The sequence below is a fragment of the Chionomys nivalis genome, chromosome 15, assembly GCF_950005125.1.
Source record: "Chionomys nivalis chromosome 15, mChiNiv1.1, whole genome shotgun sequence".
NCBI lineage: Eukaryota > Metazoa > Chordata > Mammalia > Rodentia > Cricetidae > Chionomys > Chionomys nivalis.
Window position 1 is genome coordinate 66,329,650 of NC_080100.1, and position 9,443 is coordinate 66,339,092.

General features: G+C 42.7%; 1 protein-coding gene across 4 annotated transcripts in view; it reads right to left on the reverse strand.

The window, feature by feature from the left end:
• The window catches only part of Fam172a (family with sequence similarity 172 member A), a 428,434-nt gene extending 420,310 nt beyond the window's left edge, over nucleotides 1-8,124 (reverse strand). For all 4 annotated transcript variants that reach the window (XM_057790094.1, XM_057790095.1, XM_057790097.1 and 1 more), the window contains exon 1: nucleotides 7,983-8,124. The gene's annotated coding sequence lies outside the window, so the exon portion shown is untranslated. The remainder of the gene's footprint in view (nucleotides 1-7,982) is intronic.
• Between the last annotated feature and the right edge of the window lie 1,319 nt (nucleotides 8,125-9,443).

The following is a 9,443-nucleotide window of genomic DNA, read 5'->3' on the forward strand; positions in this document are numbered from 1 at the left end:
GCTGAGTAGGTAAAGTGTTCGCCACCAAGCCTATGACCTGAGTTCAGTTCTTGGCATTGACACGGTGAAAGGAAAAAAAGATTCCCACAAGTTGTCCCCTAGTATCCAAAGTATGGAAAGTGCACACAAACATGCAAACACACACATACATATGCATAAAAATAAATAAAATGTGACTTAAAATTGTTTGAAGACATAAGAAAAAACAAACTGTTATTCTACCCATCCCCTCCATTGTATGTTGGTTGTCAGAAGTACAGGAAAGCTAGTGAGAAAGACATAATCAAAAATTTGTACTTAAGGAACTAATCCCAACTGGCCTCATTCACACCTGGACTTGACATTTCATAATGAGGCTCTGGATTTTGCAGTGCTATAATAATTAGATGAGACAAATGGAGGACCCAAGAAGTGGTGGATGTTCTATGTATACGGGAAGGACATGAACCATCATGGGCTGTGGTATCATCCCAAATGTCCCCTGATGAGACCTAACCCCTAAGAGTCATAACTCCCAACACCATATAAGAGCTGGCTTGCATAACCAACAGCAGACAAAGTAATGCTATAATAGCTTTGAATTGTGTTACAAAAAAAATCTTGCTGTTCATTTGGGGCATTCCCTCCCTATATCCATCCATTGCTCCTTCTCTCTTCTCTCCCCACTTCCCCTCTTCTCTTTCTCAGTTGACTGGGGTTTGGGAAAGTCATATTATGACCACCCTATCAAGAACTCCACATGTTAAGTGAGGCTTCCAGTCAACAGCCACGTGAGTGAGCTCCAAGTAGATCCTACAGACCCAAATTAGAGACAAAAGCAGCCCTGGCTGATACCTTAATTTCATCAGTGACTAATTCAGAGCTTTCCAGCCAAAAGGTTCCTAAGTCTCTGACATCGAGAGGCTGTGTGAGATGACACAGGCTTCTGCTTCAAGCTGCTAAATTTGGGGATAATTTATTACACAGCAATAGGCAACATATATTTAAATCCTTAATGAACTAGTGAATGTCACTTAGGCTTCCAGATTCATTAGTTCTCATCAGCACTGAATTGCCTAGTGATTTTCCAATTCAACAGTAATTTATGTTCCATGCAAGGAAGAAGCCTCCTTTAGATCTGCTAAAACAGGAATGGTATCTTTAACATCCTTTGGATTTCAAAACAAACAATAAAAAATTAGTATATAATTTGGCATTTTTCAGTAATGAGTTGACCTAGCTGAAAATCTTTATTCATTTTAAGAAAAGAGAAACAGAATGAAAATGGGAGTAAAAAACCTTACATTTTTAATTAAAATACAAACACATATGCTTGTTTTGATAAAAATAATTATGCAAGCTTCTTTTAAGAAAAATATTCGGAATAAATAAGTTGCTTTAAACAGTTTATTTTCGATGATAAACAAAACTATCCAGTGTCTTGGCAGTTCTTGTAGTATTCCTGATGTATATAAAATTTCCACCACAACCACCATCATTCATCTCAAAGGATGAATTCCTGGTTCTAAATAAACTCTAATCAAAACCACCTGTCAAACACATCATACAAACTGACTTAATATACTGACCATCTATAAAAAAACATTCAATAACTCTGTAATAGTAGGAAATAGATTTTTTTTTTAAATTCTCTGATGCCAGAGTGCAAAGATCCACACAGGCACCAGTAAAATCAATTTTGCTGGTCCTAGAACAAAACCTACAGTTCAGACCAGAATTCAATTTATAGAAAAGACCAATATCCTGACAGAAGAAAACGGGAGAGAATAGCAACCAGGGGACACAAGAATCTAGTAGAGACAGCAAGCTTTCACAGATCAGAGCAGTCTACACCAGGTATCAAACTCCAAACCCTGAACGTATCTAGAAAGAAACAAGAAAAGGTGTGGCATAACCACAGAAACAGAAAGCAAGCAGTAGTCATGCTGAAATGTGTATGGTAAAATGTCAAACGCTATAAGCCCAGCAGACTGAGCAGTGAAAGCAGGTAGTAAGAGCCTGTGTCCATGGACTTCCAGTCTCAATGGCAGGAGTGCAACCAGAGGAAGACAGGGAGATACAGCCTGTCCCCAAACTACCACACAGAATGAAAGCCTCATGTGGTAGGGACTTCTTATTTTCAGATCAAAATCATGGATTTTTTTACTTAAATTAAATAGAAACATATGCTAGGTTACTCAACTTTTAAATAGTCTTATACAGGCTGTTGTTCGTTGTGGTACCAGCGATGAATACCAGAGCCTCACACATATTAAGGAAATGGTCTTCCACCAAGCTATATCCGTTCCCTTATTTTGAGACAGAGTCTTGCAAAATTGCTAAGCCCTTGCCTCACCCTGCTGGGTAGCTGAGCCCACGGGTACGTGCCACCATCCCTGGCTCTGCGCAGTGTCAGAGAACAATGTTCTAGTATTCTCTTATATAGCGGAGCAGCATCTAAGATGAAAATAAACACATCTGTGATAAAAAAATAGAACTCTAAAGATCCAACAGTTAATAATTTTTCCCAAGGTAGAATAAGGTCAGAGTATTCTCTAAAACTGACCTGCAAAAATTGAATCACAACTGTTTTATTGGTACAAGTAATCAATACTTCCTCAAACTAGTTTTCATAAACAAACAAATTTTTTTTTTTGATTTTTCGAGACAGGGTTTCTCCGTAGCTTTTGGTTCCTGTCCTGGAACTAGCTCTTGTAAACCAGGCTGGCCTCAAACTCACAGAAATCTGCCTGCCTCTGCCTCCCGAGTGCTGGGATTAAAAGCGTGGGCCAGTATTATTTCCTGGTCCTGGGTCTTCCTCATCTATATACCTATTACATGTCCTACAAATCCTTCACGTACAGCTCATGCTGCATCTTACTGCACCATGTGAGCATTCAGACATTCCTGACACATCACCATAGGATGAAGACTCTGATGTGAGCCTAAGAGTGCTACCTATCTCCCCATGGTTTATAACAACACCGTGTGTACTGCCTGTAACCATGGTTCTAAGGAGCTACTAAAGAGGTTTACAAGGCCTCAGTTCACAATCCAAGTCTAATTACCACCCCATAACCTCTGAACAAACCAAGACTGAGTTTATGATGACTCAACACTATGCTTAAACCAAATATAAACCCTGTTATAAAGAAATGCACATACAATAAATGCTGTTGCCCTGGTAATATGTCCTGACAGTAATATTTTCTCTGAAACAAAAATTACTGCATACATTGCAAACTAAAGTGCTTGGGGGGAGGGGGGGCGGGCAGTGATGTAGAGAAAGCAATGCAGCGCTGCTCTCTCTAACTTGTTTATAACTTACCCGCACAGCAATGCAGCGCTGCTCTCTCTAACTTGTTTATAACTTACCCGCACAGCAATGCAGCGCTGCTCTCTCTCTAACTTGTTTATAACTTACCCGCACAGCAATGCAGCGCTGCTCTCTCTAACTTGTTTATAACTTACCCGCACAGCAATGCAGCGCTGCTCTCTCTAACTTGTTTATAACTTACCCGCACAGCAATGCAGCGCTGCTCTCTCTAACTTGTTTATAACTTACCCGCACAGCAATGCAGCGCTGCTCTAACTTGTTTATAACTTGCCCGCAAAGCCCTGAGCAAGTCAGTTATCTGTCACTGCATATGGACCAAGTTTTTACATTTCAGTTGGCCAAAGAATGTTAATAAAAATTATGGCATAATTTTTTCATTCATTAATCTACAGAAAAACGGCTGACTTTTTATTATTATTATTATTATTAAAAATTTCCACCCTCTCCCCTCCTCCCATTTCCCTCCCCTTACCCCCTCTCCCTCCCTCTCCAGTCCAAAGAGCAATCGGGGTTCCCTGCCCTGTGGGAAGTCCAAGGTCTTCCCCCCTCCATACAGGTCTGGGAAGGTGAGCATTCAAACAGACTAGGCTCCCACAAAGCCAGTACATGCAGTAGAAACAAAACCCAGTGCCATTGTCCTTGGCTTCTCAGTCAGCCCTCATTGTCAGAAAAACGGCTGACTTTAATGAACTTTATAGCTGAAAGAGCTGAGAAGTATACTATCACCAAAGTATTTAACAAATGATGTTTGCATACAAAAAAATCAAATAGCAAAAAAAAAATCGTTACTGTAACTTAGTGGACATTTACGCATTCTTCAGTAAGATACTTTTTCAATTTTCAAAATTACATACAAGAATAATTTTAGAGGGCGACATGGTGGTCGTGTCTTTAATCCCAGCTTTTGGGAGGCAGAGGCAGGTGGATTTAAGTTCAAGACTACCCTGGACTACATGGCAAGTTCCAGGCCAGCCATAGTTATATAATGAGAGTCTGTCTGGAAAAAAAAGTTATACTCAATTAAATCACTATCAAAGAAACAAAATCATGCAGTACATATCCTCAAGAACTTAGCTGATTCTTCAGGACTATGACATAACTCACACCTTCCAAACAATGGCTACATACCACATACACTGGAACATATTTCCTGACACAGAGCAGGTCTCCCTGGATTACTGAGAGCATTGCTTCAGAGCCACATGCTGGGAAGTGACTGGGGATTTGCACTCCCATTCAAACCTGTGCATCTACCCTGTTCTCATTACTTGGCTGGTGGGCCCTCTCCAAGCTAGCAGTCATGGCGCTCTCTGTCTTTATTACTGATCCCCTCGTCACTGTCCTTCTAGCCACCAACATATCTTTCCTCTTCAGCATTTTGCCTTCCTTTCCTTCTCTTCTCAGCTAGCAAACAAAGGAGGTCTACTTCACAGGTACAGGCATCCAATCAATATTTTTTTCCTTTCAATTAAAGAATAAAACAACAAAGTGAAGCAGGGAGATCTTTGGTTTCTCTGAGTTGTTTTCATCATAATCGGATACCGAAAGTTTTGTTCATTGTACAAGAGAGACTTTACAGTTTTGCTTTTCTTTCTGTTTAATTTTGAAGTATGGGATGATTATAGGCCTTTGGGGTTAAAAAGCAAAAAAAAAAAAAAAAAAAGGCAGTCCAGTACTTCAAAATATCACAATTAAATCTCAAAAAGTTTTATTAAAATCAGATCTTAAATTAACAAGCTTGAGAGAGGTCAGTGCCACAGCATTTGTCTAGCATGCATAAGGCGCTGGTTCAATCCCTGGTATCACACCTTCCCTCCAAAAGCTGGGAACGGCTACTGCCCCTGCCAGTCTATAATCTCAGTTATGTGTGTGGCTGTGGTAGAAGAATCACGAGTTTGAAGTCAGCCTGGATTGCAAAAAGTATTCTCAACAACTCCAAAGAAGACATTTGGCCAAAAAAAAAATGGTAGAAAATGTTTAACATCGATTATTATATGACTGTGAATCAAAAGCACAGATAGTACTATATATACAGTGATGACTATAGCAATTACTGTTTTAAAAGGTTTGCTCAAGGTGTGGAGAAATATCCCGAACAATGTGGGGAAAGTAGAGCCCTGTGCATTGCGGTAAAAGAAAAATCAGGGTGTCATTGTGGCAAACAGTACGGCAGTCCCTTAAAACCTCAGACACAGAATTACAAATAGCTATGTCACTATAACAAATACTAAGCTAATCAACACAAAAGAGAAAAGGTTCCCAGTGTCAGAGGTTTCAGTACAACTTTGGTTGGCCCTGTTGCTTTTGTAGCTGTGGAATGGTGCACATTATGGTGGGAGCAGAAAGGAGCACACAGCACAGCAAACTGCTCATTTATTAGCCAAGAAGCAAAAGGAGGAGGAAGGGGCTAAGGCTGCACTGTCCCTTCAAGGTTATGCCCTCAATGGGCTGAAACCTCCAACCAGGACCCACTTTTCCCCCGAGCACTTCTCTAAGAACCAAACCTTAAGATAGGAACATTCAAGATACAAATGATTCCAAAACACCATGTAATCGATCTGTTTCATTTATGAAAACATAACCTGAAGGAATGACGGTAAGACAAATGTTTATGCACATAGCAGCATCATTTACAGTAGCCAAAAACTAAAAGCAACCCAAGTGTCCACAGGTAAAAGGTAATAACACGTGTATACAGTGATTATCATAGTCAGCTTTTAAAGGAAGACATTCTGACTTATGCAAAAACATAGTTGAAACTTGGGGACATTATTCTGAGTTAACTAAGCCAGTCACAAAAGGACAAATACAGTCTAAGTACACTCATAAATGTGTCCACAGTGCCAGTCACAGACACAGAAAGAAGAGCCACTGTAGCGAGGGGCTAAGGGTAGTTGGTAATGAGTTAACAGGTCGAGTTTCATCTAGGGAAGGTGAAAAGACAAACGGCAGAGACGGCCACACGACAGAGTGAGCATAAGCTGCACTACCAAACTGAATCCTTGCAGGCATGATGACGCTTTATGTTTGGTACATCTTATCATAGTGATGAAGTAAATGGAAAGTAAAATTGGTAGAGGAGGAGTATTTACTAGATGTTGCACTACTGGGCAAACTCAATCTACCAAAAACAAAAGGCAAAGCAACACACATTACATTGACTTACTGAATATTGGTAATTCTGTTAGAGCTCAATAAGCAGCATGGCAACACCTTTAATGTGTACTGACCCAAATTCTATCACCAGGTTGGTTGGAGGCCAGTAAATAGGCTCTCTCATGAACATAACGAATCACTGGATATTCACTTTGCAGACTGGTAAGTCCTACAGCTTTCCTGTTCCAAGTGGCAACAAGTGTTTCCACTTCAGAGGCTGTGTAGTCCCCTAAAACATACCCCACAGCCGCAGAGTGCAGCCCCTCCCTAAACTCAGCCCTCTGCTCAACTACCCCTTTACAAAGAGCCTGGCCGCCTTCTCAAACCCAGCCCTCCCATCAGTCTTTCCCTGCCACTTGCTTCATTGCTCCTTATGCTCCTCACTACTTTTTGCGCATTTGCTTCTGGATTGTTCTCCACTCACTGGGATAGAAGCACACAGGACTTTCTCCTTTATGCACCACTGCCTTCTCTGAACGTGGGGCATTACCTGACTTACTGAAGGTGACTAGTCAACACAGTCAGAAGAATGAAAAGCTCGATGCTCACAGCTTTTAAATCCTATTTCCCTCTTGGCCTGGATACTGTTCTACCTCTTCCAAGTGCTGCTGCGGTCCCAGAGGACACGCCATTGCAGCCACCTTCTCTGGTAAAGGGACCAGACTCCTAGTTTAAAACCAGGGAAAGTTTACAGGAAGCTTCACACCAGGACTGCCGCTGGAACGAGAGTTTAGCACCTAAAGAGTGCTCAGACTCAGCTTCAGAAAGAGTGAGGGCATCAGTCCCTGTCAAGAAAGGATAAGGATCAAGGAAAAACAAAACGTTTTTGACAGTGCTTTAAGGCAAGGCCAAATCATGAACTTTACGAGCACCAGCACATATCTAAAACCACACAAACCAAGGCAGTCGCGGGTCCAGAACACAGAACTTTCCCTACCTAACTTTCAATAAACAGATAATGCTATTTGTCTTTAAAATGCAGCCTAACACACGAAGACACAAGTTACTTGTCCCAAAAGATGGATATTTTGGAAAACGAGAAGCACAAGATGTGGGAGAAATGCCTGCTTCCAAACGTAAGTAACTTTGAGAAGAATGTCTACAGCCCACTAACGTTCACACCACAAAGCTTTGACGGCACTTCTTAACTACACTTTAACGTTGCGGTAACTGTATGCCAAAGTTTTAGCGGTTAACACTCTTCGTATAAAAAACGAACAACTAAAAACAACTTCAGTCAGACAAGTGTAATACAGTAAGCGGAGGGTCCCTTACTGCATCTAAGGTCTCTGGTGAGCACCAGAGCCTCAGGGGCTCAGATACAAGGCCAGCCACCCCAGGCCACACGTGTCCCTCCGGCCCTTCTGCCAGGTCTGGGACACACACAGGTCAGAGACGTGCCCTGGAGACGACGCCTGCCTCTGACAGAGCCGCCCGAGAGCCAGCCAGGCCAGCCCCTCCAGGGTCCCGCCGCGGTGGCGGGGCGCAGAGGTGGCCAGCGCCGTCCTACCTGAGCTCTGCCCCCAGCTGCACGGCTGAGGGGGTTGGCGGGAGGAGGCGTGGCCTTCCAGATCGCTGGGCGCACTCCCTCGCGCGCTGGCCACCACTTTCTCTCTCGGGATCCGCGCCCCGACCAAGTTCGAGTTGCACTTCCGGGGTCTGCAGGGGACTTAAACGTCATTACGCATGCGACGGCCGCAGCGCCAGCCACCCGGAAATGGGCGGGGCGGCCTCTGCTTCTGTGCCTCCCGCGCTGCCGGCGCTGCTGGAGGGATGCGGGCCGCTGCTGGAGGGATGCGGGCCGCTGCTGGAGGGATGCCGGCCGGTGTTAGTGCGGCCGGCCAACCAGGAAGCCCGGTTGTGGGAGAGGAAAGTCTGTATTCCCTGGGGGACTGGCCTTAAGCGAGTCCCCCATGCCTTCACCCTGCCTGAATCCTCAAGATGAGACCGGAGGCCTATGTTAGAAAGATTGCATTTACCACAAATTAAGTTAATGCTAACATCCTAAAGGCAGCTGGCTCAAATAGAAGTGCATTGGTATCCTGTTTTTCCAAATACGTTTGAAAAATGCTTCTCTTAAAGATAGATTAGGAGTGAGCGATAGACACAAATGGTTTTATTTTTTTTTTTTTACATGCTATTCTGATTTGTTTTTGATTCTGAAACCATTGTTTGCCAATTAAGTCCAAAGCAAACACTGGAGACACAGAGCTAAGACTGACCCCTCAGGTAACGGAGGAGAAGCTAGTAGCTATCAAACCTGCATTTGTAATATTTTCAGAGAGACGGTTTCAGAATTCTTGAAAGTATACTATATCTTACTCCCCTAATTTGTACTTCTTCATCTCAGCTGCTGCTTCCTTCAGAACAAAGGGTGAGGTGATTAATTGACAGTGTGCCTGATCTACTAAAATGTCAACAGGAAGAGAGCAGTGACGTTATTTTGTCCTTTTAAGATATCTTCAACCAAAATATACAATAAACGTCGTTTGAATAATTAATTCTGCACTGTTACACTAGTTGGACAAGGAATGTAAAGGAATGCTCTTGAGGGAAAACAACCTACTGAAACAGCCAAGAGTGCCCCGGAGGAAGCCACAGCGCTAAGAATGCTAGGATTTACTTTCAGGCTAGAGCTCAAGTGATGGGTGGGGTAGAACTTTAGAGCAAGTTCTGAAAACTTGTATACTGTGAGGAATTAGAATTTTGTGCTTCAGACGGTTTTTTTCAATCATGAAAGCAACATACTTCCATTTTGGTAGACTGACAACCACGAATAAGTTCATTAAAATAAACCTGCAGGGCTCAAGAGATAACTTAGCTGTTAAGAGCACTTTCTATTCTTCCAGAGAACCTGAGTTTGGTTCTCTGCACTCACATCACGTACAGAGCTCACAAGTACCTAGAACTCCAGTTCCAGAGGACCCCATGCCTCCAGTGACCTGTGCACACAAGTGGTTCACATAGGCAC